The 22,914-nt window shown below is 34.5% G+C and overlaps 1 protein-coding gene across 5 annotated transcripts in view; it reads right to left on the reverse strand.

Annotated features, from left to right (window-relative positions):
- Positions 1-22,914, reverse strand: part of LOC136853415 (uncharacterized) — a 439,436-nt gene that overhangs the window by 145,885 nt on the left and 270,637 nt on the right. Inside the window, exon 1 of one of the 5 annotated variants that reach the window (XM_067128927.1) lies at positions 8,092-8,126. The exons of the other annotated variants lie outside the window; for them this stretch is intronic. The gene's annotated coding sequence lies outside the window, so the exon portion shown is untranslated. Of the gene's footprint in view, positions 1-8,091; positions 8,127-22,914 lie in introns of those variants that run through there. 5 annotated transcript variants of the gene reach the window in all.

Consider the following 22,914-nt stretch of genomic DNA (forward strand, 5'->3'; position numbering starts at 1 on the left):
GTGAAACTGCAACAACATGAGTTAAAACATAAGAATTTCTGTCACAAAATCAAAAGATTCATTATTACTGTATATGACGGTTGTACAGCAAACTACAAACCGATTAAAACTGAGCAGAGGACATAATTTACCTTCTGGTGAGCATGATGCTTCAAGACCTCATTTTAATCAAATCCCCATACTTGGTTTCTATCGAAATGCCACGTATAATTAATATCCTCGAAAGTTTCTGCTTTTGAGTAACACTGCCGATAGGTAGACTACATTTCGTTTGACCTTACCGGAACATTTAGCCTTACACCAAGAGTGACATCGTTTAGTTCCATTTTCTGTTTTTTCCCCTTTTCAAGATAATACGTCACGATAATATATTTCTTGGCATGTGCAAACGACGAACTAAATAAAAGGAAGACAAAGGCGACTCACAAAATGCATAGGAATCACAAAAAATTACAAATACAAATTACAAATAAACTCGATAAATAAAAACGACAAATCTTCGAGCACTGAATCGTGATGAAACAAAAGTCGAGGGCACCTTGCAATTAACAGCCAGAGTCCTGATTACCCAAGGCACACCAGATCTGACCAAAGCACAAGCCTCATCCATCGGCAGCGAAGACCTGAGGCTACTGAGCAAAAATTCCACTTTAAGCCTACCAAGTGCCAGCTACTTACAAGCTGTCATGAAGGGTCCAGCCTCTAAACAAATGATAATTCTCACCCTAGAGTAGACCAAGGATTTCATTATAAGGACCCCCATAAAAATACAATAGAAGAGAGAGATGTGGGGTTCCCTAGGGTAGGGGTGAAGGAGCAGAGAAGGGGGGGGGATACGCCACTTTCCCTTTCAGTGTTGTTCAAATAAGGTTTGAATCTCCGGTGGGCAATTCCTCCCTGACCTTCGGTTGACCTTCCCTAAACAGGCCTATGTTCGTTATCATATTCATGCCCAAATGTATTGGGTATTGCTTTCCTACATTCACAGTCTTACTTTCAGTTCTGATCTTAACTATGAGATTCATTATAACTGGAGGAAATCGGTGACTTCCAAGCGATATTTACCTATATTTTCTTTTCGAAACAAACACACACTGTGTGTGTGTCGCAACGCAGATTATATCGTAAATGTATTATAATTCCAATCCTAGTAAGAAAGCATGTTGCCACGGAACTTCTAACGGCTAGTCCGAACTCTATTCCTATTCATCGTTTGATCCTAGAGGGAACTTTCTTTGATGGCTAATGATTCGATTTCTTGCTAGCTTTTTATTTTGTTTAATTATTCACTTAATAATCAGATATTCATCTGTCATGGTTTGCTTTTCGTGGTTTAAGGTGTATATACTGCCTTTCGTTTCAATCGTGAGTAGGTGTCATCATTACTAAAGATCTCCCATGTTTCCGTAATCATTCAATGGTGCACATTTAGTCCTGATGTATATGTACAGTATATGCGAAAGGCAAAGAAAATACTTCAGTTTCTAATGACTGCGCCGATCAAATACTTTCTCCTTTCAAAGGATTCCACAAGAAAATTATCACATAATTATTATACATCTGAAACGGGTCACATGTAACTTATAATTTAGTACTTGAACGAATAAAAAATAAAACATTCAGACAACTAAGAGCATCATAAAAACACCAAAATATACCTTAATCTGAGTAAATATGGTCATAAAAAGTTATTCTTTATTATGATAAAAAAATTCTTTATCCATGCAAAACCATCTCTCGCGCCACACACAAACCGTTGACAAAATCGACCGAGCCATACTTGTTCACAAAGCAAATCAACTGATAGTTTCACTCCATTAATATACAGTCCAAAACTGCGCAAAAGACATGACAAGACTAGTTACGAAGACTTGGTATCCCGCTAAACCTAATTATTTGACGCACTGACTGAATTACAAGTAAAAGCGCCCGGCTTGATCGCGAGAGAAGTCAAGAACGGGATTCCATCGAACTTTCCATCAACTAATACCTTTCCGTCGGAGCAATACAAGAAAGCTACTTATTTTCTACACTGTGTCGCTGTCTACCGTTTTCGGGAGATTTCTTAAGGATACCTTACGAGGAAGGTTTATCTCTATCTGTAAGTCACTAAGAACCCAAATTGTTTAAATTATTAGCTATGATTTCTTCTCGCTTCTTTTCATGCTACAATCAGTATTAGTAATTAGAGCAGATATACTATGCTATGCATTCCTATGATTGAAATTTTAACTGTGATCTGGAGAGAGAGAGAGAGAGAGAGAAGAGAGAGAAACTCGAGATCTATACTGTATTTCAAGAGTCTTAAATGCATAGTAAAATAAAGTCATTCGTACTATAACGTAATAGTAAGGCCATATTTTACGAAAATTCTGAAAACTAGCTAAGGCTACTTATAAAAAAAAAAATATGGGGGTGAGAGAGAGAGAGAGAGAGAGAGAGAGAGAGAGAGAGAGAGAGAGAGAGAGAGAGAGAGAGAGCATTATCACCACCGCCCCCTCGCAGCGATAGGCTTGAATGTCTGGACAGTCCGTCGGTGTTGTCTACGCTCCCTTCACCGTCTCCAGAAAAGGACGTGTGACCCCTTCTTCAGGTGAAGGGCTTTCACTGAGGAGGTGACCGTAGCACCAGCACCAGCAGCAGATTGCTGATTCCAGATAAATTCTGACACCGAAAAATCCAGGTGTAGGTAAGTGGCATTTTAGACAATAATAATAATAATAATAATAATAATAATAATAATAATAATAATAATAATAATAATAATAATAATAATAATAATATCAGATGTGCTAATAGCAAAATAAAAAATAATATATCAGTGATTAGGCTATTACCTGTTTAACACCATATCCTTCTTTATTTTTAGCTGCTACTCTTTTATTTACATTGCCAGCACCACACGTAAGTCAAGAGCAATGTTGTACTGTATACACACTGAAAGGGATATTGTAACTCAGTAACAACACAAATTCAAAATCAGTGAAGCAGTTAATGAATAAATTAATATATAGGATTCTGATTATGATTGTTAAGTATAAACCAAGAGTTATATATAAATATTATTCCAAAGCAACTACAGTAAATGAAGGCGGCTCGAGCTTCAGTGTGATATGCAGGTGACGGTGGCCACGTTCAAATAACTGGTTTATTACGTATTCATGCTAGGATCGAGCAAACGTGAACGCTGAATAATTAGGTCGTGTGGGAAACCAGTAACCCGATTTCAAGAAACTAATAACCTGTTTATCAAAAATCACAACGAAAAATACAGAAGCTAATATACTGATCACTCAGCAAAAGAGGCATTTTCTCAAATAAAATGAAAACAGACAAAACTTCAGAAAAAAACGACAATTTTCACACGATTTTCAAAAGCAGCTGACCCAATATTTTGGAAGCCAAAGACTTTTATAAATGAAGCACTATTTCTAGTGAGAGCAGTCTTCCAAAAAGAAAATGACTTTTAAATATCAGCTACAATCTTTAGGAACTAATCAGCATATGTTAAGAAACTAGGAAGGCAATTCTGTCTACAAAAGTCAAACAAAACAATTTTCCCAAACAAGTAAACCGATTTCCTCAAAATGGTAGAACGGCCAAGAACGCGATTTTGAAAAAGTTTTAAATCAATGATTCGAAAACAGATGGTAATGTTTTTTTCTTTTTATCCAAGGACATTTTTCAGAAACCAGTAAACCGGTGATTCAAAAACAGAAAACGATAAGAGAATGACTTTTCTAAATTAGAACTGTTACAATTTCTGAAAACTCTCAAACAATTTAAAAAAACCTATGGTAAGATTTTCGAGGTTGTCTGCTGTCAGAAAATAGTAGATAAATTTTCAAAAGGCAAGTCAATAAATTAAAAACCTGTAACTGGATTTCTTCGTGAAAATACGGCAAATTTTAAAACCCGATACAGTACTAACTTTCTCAAACGAATCTTAAACTGATTTGTATAACTAGGCGAATTCTAAAGTCAAGAGCATTCCTTACAAACGGAAAAGTTTATATGTGGCAAACAGAGACCAAGACTACATAACCTTTTCCGAGGTTAATTTCAGAAACGGTTAAAATCATTTACAGAAATTTGTTCGAAATCGATGAGGGTATAGAGCCGATTACAGCAAAAACTTTCGATTAAATACAAACACACACGCATATATGTATGTATGTGCACACACATGTATGTAAATAAATAAAAAAAACATAAATATATATATATATATATATATATATATATATATATATATATATATATATATATATATATATATATATACACACATTATTTCTTATTTCTACAAGGGGTTTCATAATATCGAGATGTGATCTATGACATATAGGTTTTCAAAATCAGGAAGTGTTAACAGTATAATATATTTTTTAGAAAACTGTTATGCAACTTTCAACAGCAATAAATGATATCCGCATTACCACCGCCATTTACTTTACAAAAATTCATTGAGTTGGTTTCTGAAAACTTGTATGAGGCCAAAAAAAAAAATATATAAATATTTGTTCTTTTTATTGCAATTTTTTTTTTTACTTTCCTTCTTGAAAAGTACGAGTCTTATCCGGGTTACTGTCATCACACTTATTTTTTATTTAAATTGATCGAACATATTCTATTCAAAAGATTACCAATTATTCCGAACTAACACACAGTCAAACACCGAGATTAATAAATACAGACAATTCAGGCATCTTGTCATATTCGGACTTTTCTTCCAAATTTAATTATTGCTTAAGCTGTGACTCACTGAACTCACATCGTAAACCACTCTTCGTTTTTTGCCACGTAAGCAAAAGAAGGCTGGCTTCATTAAGAATATGTAATTATCAATAAACATCTCGCCGCAGACTCGCTTAAAGTTAGTGACCGTTCATCACGATAGCAACAAAAAAGCCTCCTTCACTTGTTCCTCACTCAAGTTCACTTTCTTCCCCTGAGATTTCAAGTCAACGTTGCTCTATTCAATTTCCTCCCCATCTCATCCCTGCACTGTTATTTAATTTCCATTTAGGGCCCTTCTTTTATGTAGATGTATACTTGCCAAGTCAAACGCCTTGCTTTTCTTTTTTGCTTTTCGGTCAGTTTAAAATAAATAAGTAGAATAGGTATGGAGTTACAAGTTACAAATCAAACGAGGAGCCGACCTCACTCCCTTCGGTGAATGAATGTGCTCTCTGAACGTCATATTACAGAGCAGTAAAATGCCGACTGCCTCTTTCGAAATGCAAACATCAGATGAATGTCAATCGGATAACCGCGGTGGCAATGGCTGCATACAAAGCTCGTGTTTATCGCCTCGGCGTTCCGCAGGAAGGCCTGCGAGTCCTTTGCCGTTTCCATGTTTGTCTCGGAATTACCTCAAATTTCATACGTGGGTCGCATCAGGCAGGCTTTCAGCCGCATGCGAATTAGGTGATTTACAGGTAATGGTGCACTCACGGCGACAAACGACCTGACGGCGACCTTGGCTTTCATGGGCGTTCCATAGTTGCCAGACTGTATGAGCTATTTACCTTTGGCATTCCTCAGCCTCCCTTTACACAAACATGCACACACACACACGCACTACATACGTGTATACATATATGTATATATATTATACCCACCTCACCCATCCTTTCTTTCAGTCCTTTACGGCAGTGATTATTTCCTTAAGCCTGATCTGGTATTTGCCATTCTTCCTGCAGTCGTTTTTTTCTTCAAGTTCCTCTCTGTGTGGTTATGAAGAATGCCATGTAGCAATTCACTTATTCAATTCACTTATTCAACTCTATTCTTTTACTTTATCCAGTCTACTCCGCCAAACCCACATTTCTAAAGTCGTTAACCAGAGAGTAAAATGGCATGTCCTCGCTGAATAATAAATCATAACCAACTCCAATGTTTACCTACCTTTGTTTAAGACTACCATAAAACGGAAATCTACGAGAAAAATTTTCTTCTCGGGATCGTGCAAGCATCATCACTCAAGGCCAACTGAAATTTAGCAATAACACTGCATCCTGGGTCGTCATCCATGAAAACGTGTCTTCCTTAAATACTCATAAAAAATACAGCAAAGATGCTATACACGAAAGTATTCATAAATTCCGATTCACGATACCTATTCTTGTAAGAGAGAGAGAGAGAGAGAGAGAGAGAGAGAGAGAGAGAGAGAGAGAGAGAGAGAGAGAGAGAGAGAGAGAGAGAGATAGCACAGGTATTACATGCGAGCGGGATACGAAACTGTATTATCTTACAGCCTCAAGGATTTTCCTGGTTACTTTTGACAGGACAATGGGAGCCCAAGACAAGACCCAGCACAAGATCTCAAACGAGATTCAACCCACAAACGAAACTCACCAAAACGGAAATGAAATATCAGGGGTCATATAAACAACAATCTATCAATATAAGTGAACTGAAAGACAAGCCGCTTATGAGTATGCACTTTGTATTTGCTTGAATTCTTGCAGAAAAGATGATGGATTTTCAAAATCAATGAATAATAATTAAATCAACTTAGTGCTGGAATTCTGAAATACTTAAATGTACATTAAGAACGGCCAATATGAAATATGAAAGGCCACTGACATGCTCTCTTTTATCTCTACTAACATAAACACTTCCATACAAAAACTTACAACTAGATAACCATATTAATCAATCATGAATCCAAACTGCACTGACACCTTTCTACCATAAGGCATAAAGTGAGACTATAGCGGTGCAATCTAAAACTTTCTTTCAAAGTAGCAGCAAAATGTCGTCAACACATTGTTTTAAATTTTAAGTGTAAGCTGCTCATTAGCGGTGGAGAGGTTTGGTTACAAGAATACAGTGAGGCATTCATGAAAACATTTATATATATATATATATATATATATATATATATATATATATATATATATATATTGTATATTTATGTATGTGTATATATATGTACATATATATATGTATTATATATATATATATATATATATATATATATATATATATATATATATATATATATATATATATATATATATATATATATATATATATATATATATTCTACGAACATACTACAATTTCGTTCAAAATCTAAAATGTAACGTGACCATGCAAACTTCTGAACAAAGGTAACTGCTTCCTGACAACCAAAGTTCTACACTACTATTAGTACTACTGTACATATATGAATAGCTGAAACGCAGTTTGGTTAGCGATACAGAACTCTTTCATCGAGGCCCCCAAAGATCAAAAGATCCGAGGAGAGGACTTTCTTTAAAAAAGATACATGTTTGCAATTTAGTACAAAAAGGCGGTGTTAATGTTCAAAACTTTTTTGTGAACAATATACTACGTGAAAACTTTAAAGAACGTCATACAAATAAGAAACACATATGAATACATTAGTAAATTACTGGGTCACACCCATTCCAAAAATCCAACCATATCTAAAAGAGATCAGTGAATATATAAGCAGTATGCTACTGCACAGAGATTCACATGTCCGTATTGGAATGAGGGTAGCCGTTACTCTTGAAAGTCTCCTGACAAAGGACAAACTATTACCCCTATGATCACTTTCAGTCCAGGATGCGTACGCCTCCGGGTCCATTTATTCTTGATTCGGTCTAACTGCTGCAGTAATACATTTACAACTCTATTATGAAAAAAATCATAGGCGAAGGCTTTTGCGCGCTGTATTTGAATGGAGTTTGTCGCGTATCGATTTCAGTTAAAGGATCTACCATTGGCAATCAAAGCCAAACTAAATGCTATATGATAGTTAACCTGAAACATAAAATTTGCAAAGAATTAAGCAAATGTGAAATCGAGTCAAACGGCAGGCGCCTCATATGCCGATAATAATTGCGTACGTAATATGCATGACATGCTCAGAAATCTTTATGGTATAATCATCTATCTTTTTAAGAGATTTCTCGAAGTCTTTAAAAACTTGTTGGAGACAAAGAAACTAACAGAGACAAAATATGCAAAGGATGTCGATACATGTACAAATCGACACTGACGTACACACAAACTATCAGTTTTAATCGCTAATATAACGCACTAATATCTGAATTCAAAAACAAAATAACTTACCCCTATGTACCCCGAACAAAAACACAAGAGCTCATCGTACCTGGAATAGAAAATTTTAATGATAATAACAGTGGTAAAAGTAATAATGACAATATCTGTAAAATACAAAATTAACTTAGGAAAAAAAAATTAAAAAGGTAATATCTTGAGGTATTAAGTTAAAAAAAATATATATATATTTTTAAAAATTAAATACCCATGTCAAAACATATAAAAAATATAATTCATTTAAACAAAAGGTGATGACTGATTTTTATTCAAATAAATGTGTTGCCTAAATCAAAATGAAACCCAACCAACATAGGCCAATGAGAATTTTCCGATAAATAATTCTGGAACAGATACTTAAATCCATTCACTATGTTGTTTTTTTTTTAGTTATGAGCCTCTTTCCTTCGGGTGGGGGGGGGGAATATCTAAAGAAAAAAGGTGCATTTCTTAATTACGTAAATGCAATTCAGGGATGTGTTTGGTAGTACCGCGCCCAGACCCGACTGAGGGTGATGCCATGATCACCTGTCCAATCCCTGATGAGGTTCGTTTTGTTATCATTACTAAAATACATCTGATATATGGATGAATCTCCTTAAATAATACACAACACACACAAATATATAATATATATATATATATATATATATATATATATATATATATATATATATATATATATATATATATATATATATATAATGTAAATGTGAGAGTGGGCGCCATGGGTGAGTAGCCTGGTACTCAGCTCACAGTTGCTATGTCTGTGGAATACTCATTTTCCTACCACTCATGGGTCCATCAAGCTGTAAAAGAGCAAGGGACTAGCAACCTCACCTCCAACTAAGCCTTGGCGCCATACCATCCATAAAGGAAAAATGTGTTTAGACCGTATATGTATATATATATATATATATATATATATATATATATATATATATATATATATATATATATATATATATATATATATATAAAACTAGCTGACCAACCCTGCGCCACCCTGAGATAACTGAATGACAACCGATACACTTTCTCTCTCTCTATCTCTCTCTCTCACTTTTTCCCTCTTTCTCCTCCCTAACACCACCTCTACTCTCTCGCTTCCTCTCCCTCTCAATCTCTCTCTGTCACCCCCTTCCCAAACCCTACCCCTTTGGTGCCATTGATGTCTTACCCCTACAATCTTCTTTTCCAGATAGTATACCGAAATTAGGTATGATAAATTCGTAAAGTTACTAAGTCTACGGGCATAACCAACCCAGTTTCACGGGCAGAACTAACCCCGTGTCAGGGAAGCCCTTCACACCCCCACCCGCTTTGCTGCTCTTTGGTGCTAGTGATGTCTTACCCCCACAGTCCTGATTTGTAGATAGTGAGTCATAATATGTATACCAAGTTTGGTTGAAATTGCTCAATGCGTTTCAGAGTTATGCTGGCACATTCACACACATACATACATACATCCACTTTATATATATATATATATATATATATATATATATATATATACATATATATATATATATACATACTTTTCCTTCCAAATATCACAAGTTCTATGTATGCTGGCTACAAATAAAAAAGAACAATGAAAAAAGCAAAGTATTCGGTGATCACCATCTGAGCAAAATTTCCAATAAACATTTGCCCCAAAAATACACACTCTTATTTTCCTATCTTATGTTATTCAAACGAACTTGGGAACCTTCAAGGCCCAAACAAGGCGGATTTATTTTTTATAGCACCTAATCCCTATGTACGTTTAATATGGCCCATGTCTTTATATCTTTTAACAATACATTTATTTTCAGTGTTGTAAAAGAAAAAAAATTGAGTATAATTTTTTTAGTCATTTATTTTGAAATACATCTTTGTCTTTGTCGAAACCCACATGAAAAAATACTTTTATATAAATTCTCACTTAGAAAAAAAAAGAAAGTTATATATACTCACAATGCGAAAGCATATCGTCGCAAAAGAAAGTTCACAAGGAATGGATTTTGTAATAAAAGAGATTACATTGCATTTAAGTTTGGCAACAGATTTTTTGTACGAACGTTGTACACTTCAATTGCTAATATTTTCTTGCATTCATACGAATACGAGTTTTCACTTGTACGGTAATACACGTGACTGTTTAACCTTTTTTCAAAGGTTAAAAATGAGTCACTACAGACAATCTCTTGAAGCCAAATCAAAACCAAAATGAATAAGGGCAAATAGATTAATTTTCCCAAGATGTCGGCATGTTTACCATTTCAAAGTTCAAAATACTAAAACTAAAATGACAAGATAAAACCATTTCAAAAGACAAAATACTAAAACTAAAATGAAAAAAATCATCTTAATTTTTTCTGTTATGCAGCATACGTAAGAGAGAGAGAGAGAGAGAGAGAGAGAGAGAGAGAGAGAGAGAGAGAGAGAGAGAGAGAGAGAGAGAGAGAGAGAGAGAGAGAGAGAGAATTTATTTTCAAGATATCCTGACCCAGGAACAGTAAAGGTCAACTCCAGAAAAAAAAAAAAGAAGAACAGGATAAAACATCACCAGTAAACTTTGCTAAGAAAAATCTAAATAAAATTCAATGGACGAAGCATCGTCATGAATGAGAGAGAGAAACCGAGTCGCATGTCTATTAATTTGTAAGATTAATGATTATACCAAAGAGTTATAACTTAAAGGCAGTAAGATTCATATTTCTTGAATGATTTTAGTGTGATCTGTTAGGTTAACAAAAGAAAAAGAAAGAAAAAAGAAAAACATAAAATCAGCATGAATTCACATTGCCAACTCTGAGCACATTTGTGGCAGAAACAATCACACACACACGCATACACACAACCACATAAAATACGAAGGTTTCAAAGTTACTCCAACCATAATATTAACTTGACTTAAATTCTCATAGAGTAATGAGCACATTTCATATATCTTATCATTTTCATTTATTAACACAACGGCGGCCAAACCAAGAAAATGCGCACCCCAACATTCAGTTGGTGACGTCACAATTTAATTTGATCTACCAATTATATACGTGGAACACTGTCAGTTCATCATGACTCTGGCAAAGGTTGGCACTAGAGGGGTTTACAAAGAATAAAAAGATGAGAGTAAGACCAGACTCCATTGCCATTTATGAAGTTTAGGAGGACCTTAACGGTAAAGATAATAAGCAAGGCCATGATTGGCAAGTACAGGTCATTGTCACGAAAGGTCACACGAAATGACCTCCCAAAATTATAAGTAGTTTTCTTCTTCCAGAAATTTAATAATAAAAAGTACGAGGATTATGAAGGACATCAAAGGGTTAAGTAAGTCAACCAACAAATGGGACTTATTAACAATATCTTTACCTGAGATGAAGGGAAAGTAAACTGAATGTTTTATGTTATTAACAGAAAACTTGAATTACTTCATCAAAAACTAAAATAACACGAAACACACTAAAACAGAGGAAGAAAGCGAAGAGAATTTAACAAGCAAGCAATAGCTTTACCTAGAAACTATTACCGTCATATTAATTAATTTTGAAAGGAAACAATGCCAGACAATTTTATGCCTGAATCACCATAAACATTATAATCTTATACTGTAACTGTAATTGCGTTATACATACATGTGAAACAGTAAAAAAGCATCCTCAATAGAAGTTGATTACAAGGGAGTAGCATATAAAAATGCATGTAATTATATACATACACGCACATACGTACATACACACACACTTATATATGTATATATATTATGTATATATACATACATATAGGTGAACAGAGTCGAACGTAAATAAGAGAAAAAAATATATTAATAAATAAAGTATCAAATTTTAGTTAAAAAAAAAAGGAAAGCTTTCAGCACACTCATTATTTTGAGAGAGAGAGAGAGAGAGAGAGAGAGAGAGAGAGAGAGAGAGAGAGAGAGAGAGAGAGAGAGAGAGAGAGAGAGAGATGTAAACGTATACAAATTCAAGGGTATACAAATGCAATTGTTGATAGAAAGGCAGATACCTATACTACGACGTAATTTGCGACTTCCGTAATGCTGAAAGGTGCACATATTAATTACTTGAAGTACACAGGCAATAACATATACTCGCAGAAAAAAACAAAATGAAAAATTTCCCCCCGCACCCCAAAAAAAACTTAAAAGTCAATTCAAGACTTCAGGAGTTCATTAGGAAACTAAACATCACCTAATTTTCAAGGGTTTCCTCGAGGAAGAGATGTATGATAACCTTCCGGAATTTACTTCTTGCATAAATGTACGAGAACGTCCAGGAATTTTCACCATAAACCCCTAAACATTTCCAGGAAGAAGCTCCTACCTGGAGATTTCAAGGTCTTGCACAAATTCGTTATGGTACTTTTTACATTAACGCCCTTCGTAAGGGAGCTGAGAGAGAGAGAGAGAGAGAGAGAGAGAGAGAGAGAGAGAGAGAGAGAGAGAGAGAGAGAGAGAGAGAGAGAGATTTAATAGGTGTAAAACTCTTGTAATGGATCGTGCATGCCAAGTAAAGAAGGTGAAAAGAACTGTAAACCAAGATTTAATTAAGACGAACAAAAAATCAAAAGAAGCAATGGGAGGAGGATTGATGAGAGAGAGAGAGAGAGAGAGAGAGAGAGAGAGAGAGAGAGAGAGAGAGAGAGAGAGAGAGAGAGCAAAATGAAAAGGAGGAAGAGCCCTCCATAAAGATAACCTTGGATACCAAACAAGAGCGTCTCAATTGCAGGTTACGCCCTTCTTCCATTTAAATCTCGTATACTTGTCGGATCACTTAAATGGATAAGTTGTGAAAGACACAATGCCGAAGAAGAACAAGAAGGTTACAGTTGCATAAACTAACTAAGTTCCTGGGTATGTATGCATGTATGTATGTATATAATTAAATAATTAATAGATGGTTAGATAGGTAGATAACGCAAATTTACTTGATCATATCACTGCAAAAATACATCAAGGTACAAAATGTATTTAGAACAAGATAGATTTATATGAAAATAATTTCTATACAAGCGCTCAATAATACAGGCATAATTTAATTAAATACGATAGAAACATAAAACAAAGCAAGTGAATCTTTTCTATATAGCCGAGGCAGAGTGATTTAAGGATATTTTAAAGCCAGATGAGGAAAATATAATTACTAAAACATAATGAAACCAAGGAAACATGCTTCTTTGCTCGAGTAGCGCATAGTTTGGGTTCGTATCGGTCTTCCATTAATTTTGACATTTATTGGTCGTTCAAAGTAACTTTATCTTTGCAACTTGCAGCAGAGAGAGAGAGAGAGAGAGAGAGAGAGAGAGAGAGAGAGAGAGAGAGAGATGAAATTTAACTGAGCAATAACAATAATTACTGTTTTTTGTTAGTTCAATTACCCATTCTTCCTTGTATAGAATGCTGTCTTATATTACGTAAGGCAGCATCATTATTACCGGCAATAATAAAACGGCATATTGATCTAATGCGATCATTTGAAATCCAATCACTGGGTGACATGCATCTACGCAGAAATAAACAACCTTATGGAAGCCGAGGTACAATCAGCCATAGCTCGCTCCCTCTCACTCTAAGAACACCTGTTTCTTTTTACTCTTCAAGATCAATTAAGAAGTCCTAAATGGAACGCAGGAAATTCCCTCTCTCCCTTTAAGATACTGGGCTACTGAGCAAGAGTTTAATTTTTGGAATTTTGCAGTTTAAAAAATGAGTCATCATAATCAGAAAATCAAAGAACACATTACACGTTCAGTTCAAATGCCCTATAGACATCATCTCATCATGGATGTGGGGAAATGACGTCATTTTAATATTAAATCTCTACGCATAAAGTTGTAGACGTAGCTATTAACGTTTTTGTCACTGGAAATGAACTTGGAAGAATGTTTCAATAGCAAACTTATCCAATTAAAATAGTTATTTCGATAACAGGTGATATCTTCTCATGTAAGCAGACATTACAGAAGATATCAGGATATAATAAAGATAATAAATGATTACTATAGAAAGATAAGACATGCTAATAAAGAAGATGAAAACCGAATCTGGTTTTCGTTTGCTAAGAAAAAATACACGACCACATCAGCCCAAGAATTGTTATAATGATGGCCAAGAACCTCCCCTCGGACATTGCGACAGACTTTGCTTCCTTGATAAGACATAAAACAAGTAAAATACTCCGGCTAAAGGGCATGATATGCTACCTATACAGAGAATTTTTAGTGAAGAATTCCCGGCTTTTGACAGAATCCAAAAAGAGTAAACATCATGGTGTCATAAATGGCTCAGAATGTGACTACAAAGCTTTATTTTCTAATCACGTCACAAATAATCTTTACAATGATGATCACAATAAAAATTACACATACCTATCATTTATGGCTACTATTCGTATACTACTGTACTACGGCGACCCATGACAATACAGTGTACTATTCATTTTTAATACTACTCCTCTCTTGCATAACGCAAAGTTCCCTCTCCTCAATAAACGGCCCAGAATATTAATTAAGAGCAAACAGGGAGTACAGATAAACAGGCCAACTCAAATTTAGAACGTATTAACAAAATGTGCGTGTGCGCGCGCGCATGAGAGAGAGAGAGAGAGAGAGAGAGAGAGAGAGAGAGAGAGAGAGAGAGAGAGAGAGATGCCAAGCACCACGAGGGAATTGAAACCTGCGATGAAAACAACAAACTTAGTAACTGGGAAAGAGAAAGATACAGAGAAACGAATAGGTTTTAAGAACTTCATGAAAAATATACTAATAATATGAAACATGGAGATGACAGAAAGTGAGATGGAGAGGAGCAGGGGTTGGGGGTTCATTCCCAACACAATCACAAAACACCAAAGGAATTGTTGCCTGAAATCAATGGCCCAATAGATTGCCTAATCAGTATCCACACCATAATGGAGAGGAAAGTGCAATATGCTTGACCATGACTGTAGCTGCAGGTGACAAAAACCTTCGCGGGCGCATTCGAACAATTAGAATACTTCACCTTACGGATCGGGTACGTTTGAAGTTATGCCACAGGTAAGAGTCATTGGCAAAAAAGTCTCAATTAGGGAGATAATGAAATTCTAAAACTTAATTAAGGCACATTACCATTTCAGCTCACGAGAGATGGTAATTATGCGAGAAACTTCGCCCGGGTATTCTTAATCAATACATAGAAGACTTGCTTCCGAATAATGCAGTAATTTAACCAGATTTATATTCTGAAAGGAAACATTTTTCAATCCTTAATTATACGGTGAGTAGATTATCTTTTAACCTCAACTAAAAGGAGGATAAGAAGGTAGAGCGTTTGGCTATTCTCAAATTAAAATGAAAGTACATTGCTGTAAGAGAGCCTGAACAAAAGAGGCTAGTTTTTAATCCCTGGGAAAGGTGAAAGTGAATTAGAAAAAAAATCTGAAATTACGAGTCATGTCAAAATGTTAGAAAAAGTTAAAGAAACTGAAATGACATATTTCTGAAATGGCTTTGAAGATGGCTACGAACTTAAAAAATATTGTCTATTATATGAATGCATAGACTATTTAACATTAATCCACATATACAAAATAGATTCACTGCAACAAGTAAATATGTAATGGTGGAAACAATAAATATGATTCCAAACTAAGAGAAGTAATCAAAGAAGCATGTAATGAGAATAAAGGAAATGACTGAACTATTCTTTCAAGTCGTCGTTACCAGTGTGAAACAATTAGGCACTTCTTTGGAAAACACAACAAGCTTGTTGTTAGTACTGCAGGCCAGCTGTAATTGTCAAAATATACAAAAAAATGGAAGGTTAAGCGTCACAAATCGTACCATAATCAAATTTCCATGGCCAATGTCATTAAGAGTACAGTACAAATACACACAAATAATCATAGTATGTGTTTGAATAAAGATACAAACAAGGAATATACTGTCATATAAACAAATGCTTTGTAAACACGATATATATATATATATATATATATATATATATATATATATATATATATATATATATATATATATATATATATATTATCTATATAATAGATAGAGTTATCTAATCAACCAGTTTATATCAGATATCAGACAACAAGAGGCAGCACCACTTTAATAATCGTGAGACCTAAATTCATGGATGAAAACAAATGGCGTGCATGAACAAGCAACGCAGGTAACAGATGCTGACTGATTTTAATTTAAGCCGTCACGACTGATAAGCACGCACCCTGTGCCCCTATATACCGTATATACATTGTAAAAACCAACCTCTTCCTGAACTGCACCTACCAATGGCATTCAATTAACCTTCGGTCCTGGTATATATACCTCCACCCTTTCATTCTCGCGCGACATCCTTATTTCTGATAGTGCCTTCCTTCCAACACTGTTGTCGATATTTATAACTGGTCGCAAGCATGAGAGAGAGAGAGAGAGAGAGAGAGAGAGAGAGAGAGAGAGAGAGAGAGAGAGAGAGAGAGAGAGAGAGAGAAAAAAATGGAAATATAGCAATGGTAAATATTTATATACACGGAAGAGACAGAAGTGAAATGTGCAATTTAGTGCAACGAAAATGATAGGACGTACAATCATTTTTCACATAATCATAACTGTATTTTACATCATATAATCTAAAAACAAAAAAGGACAGCAGAAAGACTAAACTAATATGTCCAAAATGATCTTTCTTTTAGGAATTTCAGAGCTGAAATATATGGAATGCGTCGTGTACTAAGATATCTGCTCTCCGTGATTTCTATCCTTTCTTTTTTTGCTGAGCGACACAGAACTCACTCAACGAGCCCCTTTGTCAAGTTAATTAATAGTTTCCTATCTGTGTCAAACACTTTACCAGGTCAGGAGAATTGCTGTCACAAAGAAAGGGTCTGATACTGGCTTCAAGTCATTTATTCCAACCATTGGATTTCAAGGTGTCTATACTATTTTTTTCCAAAAGAGACGAAAAAACATTCAAATTCTAGACCTATAAGGCTAATTTTAGCTCTTGTTAATCAATGTGTACTTCCTGGTTTTTAATTATGCATTATATTTCAAATGCCAAAATAGTATCCAACAACGATCGGAGACGCAACTCCACGGAGCTGTTTTCGTTTATATTCAGATCAGTCTCTCTCTCTCCTTGTCTCTCTCATCGAACCTCGTTAGATACAGCAGCAGTTACATCAAGGTCAAGGGAAAACTTTTCCTTAGATCGTGAGTTACATAATATAAAAAGTATCCTTACTCGTATCGCACGGCAATGAAATCTTCCACATTCATAATGGAAACTGAAATAGTCTTTCTGAACCTGAGTGAACTTTGTCATAATAAGGGTTTGATCCTTGAAGACTGTGTTGAACAAATATAACACTCAAAATAATAGTTGCTCCTTTTCTGGAAAAAATTTTAAATATCGATTAGGATACATAAGAAATGACAACTTAAACATATTCTATGCGATACTGAACCGGAGGCAATAAAGCCAGCGAAAATATTTAGAACATAAAAGAAAAAATCCGGGCAACTCGATACGTAGGTAGAATACCAAGAAAAAAATGTGTGGAAGTAATTTATCAAACATAACAATAAAAAGAAAAGATAATGTTTAACATGGAACGAAAAATTATATTGCACAGAAAAAATATGAAATATACTTTAGCAACGATAGTACTAAAATGAGCGGATAAATTTCAAAGAGAAACTAGAAAATTATTAAACCATTCAAAGAAAAAGATCATGTTAATGAGACAACATATAGAGGTATATACGAAAGGATATTACAACACATTTGGAAAGGACGAGAGTTATATTACTAAAGATGCAGAAAATAACAAAAAAATATACCGAGTAAAAACGGCCACAAAAAAAAAATAACTGAAAAAATGAAACTGTAACAGGGTAAATTAGCAAAAGAAGAAACTTCGTAGCAAAAAAAAAAGACAAAAACATGCCAGGTGACCTTATGTACACCTTGATTTTGACAGTCACCTTTACTCGATTGTGTTAGATATGAAAGACATTGTGACCACAATTTTATCATTCATTATAGGAATTTAAAGAGTGAATGAGCGATCATCTTGGAGAGAGAGAGAGAGAGAGAGAGAGAGAGAGAATAAACCATGATGAAGGACTTGGTTTCAACTGAGGGCTTGACCTTGGGTTACCACTGCTGTCCGCAGTCATACAAAAGGTGGTGCGATGGGCGTCCGGGGAATGAATACCAGTAATAGCACCTGTCACGCCCATGGAGGGTGAGCGCAGTATAGGCGGGAAACGAGAAGGGACAGAGAGAAGGATGGGAAAGAACGAGAAAGGTCCTTCAAAGAAAGACAGATAGAAACAAAGACACACAGAAGGGCGTTGGCCTATGAAAAGGTATTTCACAAAAGGATATTTGCCATGCATCAAGGCCAAAGAGGGTGTGAGGTAAATGAAACGCAAAACCTTGACCTTTGCACTATCAGCAATAACAGAAATAGCATTTTAATAAGTCTTTCATGGGAGTGTTAATTACATCTCTGTGTAATTAAATGTTACATGCCACCAGAAGACGGCTGCAATCGCATTCTTGTCTTGATGAGTTTTATACGCAAACATATATATACATATATATATATATATATATATATATATATATACATATATATATATATATATATATATAATGTATGGCTATAAAATATTTTCTGTTATAACAGAATTCCATCTAATAAAGGCTGCCCATAAAGACACCAAAGAGGGTAGATTTTACAGCGTTATATTTCGAAACTACTGTTTTCCTCAACGGACAAGTTATGCATTACCTGTCCACTGAGGGAAACAGTAGTTTCTAAACATAACGCTGTAAAATCTACCATCATTTATATATATATATATACGTATATATATAATATATATATACATATTTATATACAGTATATACAGTATGTGCATATTTATATATATATATATATATATATATATATATATATATATATATATATATATATATATATATATATATATATATATATATATATATATATATATATATATATATATATATATATATATATATATATATATATATATATATATATATATATATATATATATATATATATATATATATATATATATATATATATATATATATATATATATATATATATATATATATATATATATATATATATATATATATATATATATATACTGTATATGTAAAGAGCGTGGTGAAGAATATTTCTCATGTACATAACTCAAGGTCGCAGTAAAAAAAAAATAAAAAAGGTACGAGCGTGATCAGCGCAGTAGTAAGGAGACCTGTTACAAGAGTGACCTTCAGGGTTATCTGGTGATTATGAACGTTATTGCAAAACGCCATTTCATACGCACATACATATAAACTGAGAGAGAGAGAGGAGAGAGAGAGAGAGAGAGAGAGAGAGAGAGAGATAGCATCAGTAGTGAGGTAGTAAAGAAGACCTGCCAGAAATCACCGTGCAAGAACACCTGGTTAGGGGCGGGTATTGCTACCCCAAGGCACACCTGAGATCAACACTGGACTAGTCCGCCCACCCTTTTAACACGCACAAACGCACTAACACACATACGCAACGTCATTTCTTCAGTCTGAAAGGCCTTCATTAAGGCATGAAGACCCTAATATAAAAACATCGGACAAAGATATATGAAATTTAGTTGAAATCAACTTGGGCATGATCAGGCTTGGAGATGCCGGACATTTTTAATGAAGCTGCCAAAGCTAAGTGGTGAATGTGTGGTGGCGTTACGGAACCTGACCGCAGCTGCATGACGTCACCGGTGGTCGCTAAGCCGAGCGGTGTGAATACAGATGCAATGGACGCCCAACAAAGGGGGATTTTAGCATAGGAACCGTCGTGTCCTGGAGTTGGGGATTTGGAGTTCGAGTTCCAAATGTTCACTGCTAAGCGCTACTACAGAGCGCTGGTTCGCTACACAAGGATCGACGTTATAAATAACTTTCGAATATATCACACAAATTATAGAGTATCGACGCTGTACATGCATAAAAGGAGTTGGTGTCAGTTGCTGATATACGAAGGTGTTCTCTCTCTCTCTCTCTCTCTCAAGAGTGTACAGAAGATTCAAATATCACTGAACGTCTCATAATAGCTACCAATATATGAATGTTTCAAAATTGTTGAAGATACTGTATAGAGGGCAAATCAGATATAAAAACAAACTAAAGTACCAATACATACATACATACATACATATATATATATACATATATATATGCATATATATATATGTACTGTATATGTGTATATATGTATATATATATATATATATATATATATATATATATATATATATATATATATATATATATATATATATATATATATATATATATATATATATATATATGTATACTTGTGTCCTCCTACTTCCAAGATTCTAAATATATATTCTTGACTTAAACTAGAGCTGAACTTCAAAACTCAATACATAAGAATGCACTGCCTTCAAAACAATGTAATTTAATAAGTAGTAAATACAATCATTTATCTTGAATCTATAATCCCGTAAAAAATAGTAGCAGGGCATGCATTTGCCAAAGTATGAAAAACTATGACAAACTTCTATAAGGATTAGAGACTTTTCAGGTTTGAAAACTACTGCAATGAAAGCTATTATTGCGTGTTCGACAGAATGTGCAACTGACAAAATTTTCATTGTTACTTTTAATGACGTATTTCTTTACGGTAACTCAAATACCTATATTGTCTTATTTACTTATGCTAAAAAAAGCGTCTTAATTCTTTTCCATTATTTTCTTCACAAAAAATTGATTTGTCAATTGTGTTGGATTTCATATTAAAATATCTACGCAAAGCTGAAGTCGCCTAGATATTAAAGCTGTGACGCCTAACAAGGATCATAACAACGCGACGCAGTTCCGCCCGAGGGCCCGCTTGGTTGAAGAACAATGTCCTACCGCGGTGGAAATAAGACAAGCACTGATAAAACAATGCATCCCTCGGACAAAGAGATCTCGCCCGAGATAAGACATGCTCGTCCAAGGTAGATAAAACTTTACACGACAAGAACATCTCTACTAAAAGGGGGAACTTCTATTGTGCACGCTATCATGACAACAGTGAATCTCATAGCAAAAATGCAAAGTAGTAAACATGTATATATATATATATATATATATATATATATATATATATATATATATATATATATATATATATATATATATATATATATATATATATATATATTGCCCTCTTAACCTCTCGAGTTCTTCATACTTTCTGGATACGTCTGTCACTACAAAACCTTAGATCCAAATGCAAGAATTACCTCATATTTCTTGCATCTGGATCTAAGAAGTTAAGAGGGCACTGTGGCTATTACAAATAAACACACACACATACTATATATATATATATATATATATATATATATATATATATATATATATATATATATATATACATACATACATACAAGGAAGCATAACATAAAATACTCAACATAAGCTGTACTTATGAATTGGCAAAGCCCTGATAGCAAAGCTTTATCACAAAAATTAAATACGGCAAACTGACCCGAAATTCAGAGAACATGACCAGTGTAGCTAAAAGTGGGTAAAATTTCTCAAATAAAAATCAAACACGAATATTTACATAACCGATAAGATAGCACCACTAATTTTAGCAATTTTAGTTGCGGTTCTTGAAAAATGCATTTTTACTACTTTATCTTATCGAACGTCGGTGCAACATGGGAAACTTGCCGATCCAAGTTTAGTGAATTATAGGTAAATTTCGAGTAAAGTGAACGGTAAACTTTACTTCAAAGCAAGTAAATTCAAGCAGGCTGCAAACAGGATAAGGCGAAACAACTGAACGGGAAAAGATTGTTTGGCCTGTCGATGACTACTGGAGATAAAATAAGCCGTTAATTAGTGGGTAAAATTCCCCTTCATTAAAGATGCAAGGGAAAATGAATGAACAAACAATGATAATGAAATTCTTGAAGAATCACACACACAGCTCAAAGGCGCCATCTTCAAATATGCATAATCAAACCTTTCACGAAATAATACACCAGGTATAATTAGCAGGCAATTGCGGCGCTCTCGAAGCTCCCCAAGTAAATATAAACATCATTTCAATGCGGCAACAACCTTATTCGAATAATTTCTTCTGCAAAAGTATGAAAACAACTGTTTGAATGAAGTTATCCATTTTCTTTCCGTTCCTGTACATACGAGTAAGACGTAAATTTCTTGAGTACTACATGTATAATTAAGGTTCTATGGCAATCTTTCATAACTGGTAACATTTATAGTCTCTCTCTCTCTCTCTCTCTCTCTCTCTCTCTCTCTCTCTCTCTCTCTCTCTCTCTCTCTCTATATATATATATATATATATATATATATATATATATATATATATATATATATATATATATATATGTATGTGTGTGTGTGTGTGTGTGTGTGTGTGTGTCTAACTTAACACAAGGGAATGTGTTTTACAGAAATAAATTTCTGACTCACATCGGGACCGAACCCCGGTTTTTCAAGTGAGTGTCCAGGGCGTTAGGTATTCCTCCGCACAAGTCATAGAAGAAATTGGAACCTAAGTACTACGTACCCGAGCTTTTCCCTGGGCAGGCGCCTAGCTCCGAACATACCAGTGAATTTTACCAAACTTCCCGACCCAGCAGCGAATGAATTGTTAATATTTCATTCGGCGTACCCCTTCACCATGAGATGTGATGGAAATGAACATATGGAAACGTGTTTCACAGAAATAAATTTCTGACTCACATCAGTACCAGAGGTTT

The sequence above is a fragment of the Macrobrachium rosenbergii genome, chromosome 27 (assembly GCF_040412425.1).
Source record: "Macrobrachium rosenbergii isolate ZJJX-2024 chromosome 27, ASM4041242v1, whole genome shotgun sequence".
In the NCBI taxonomy this organism is placed as follows: Eukaryota; Metazoa; Arthropoda; class Malacostraca; order Decapoda; family Palaemonidae; genus Macrobrachium; species Macrobrachium rosenbergii.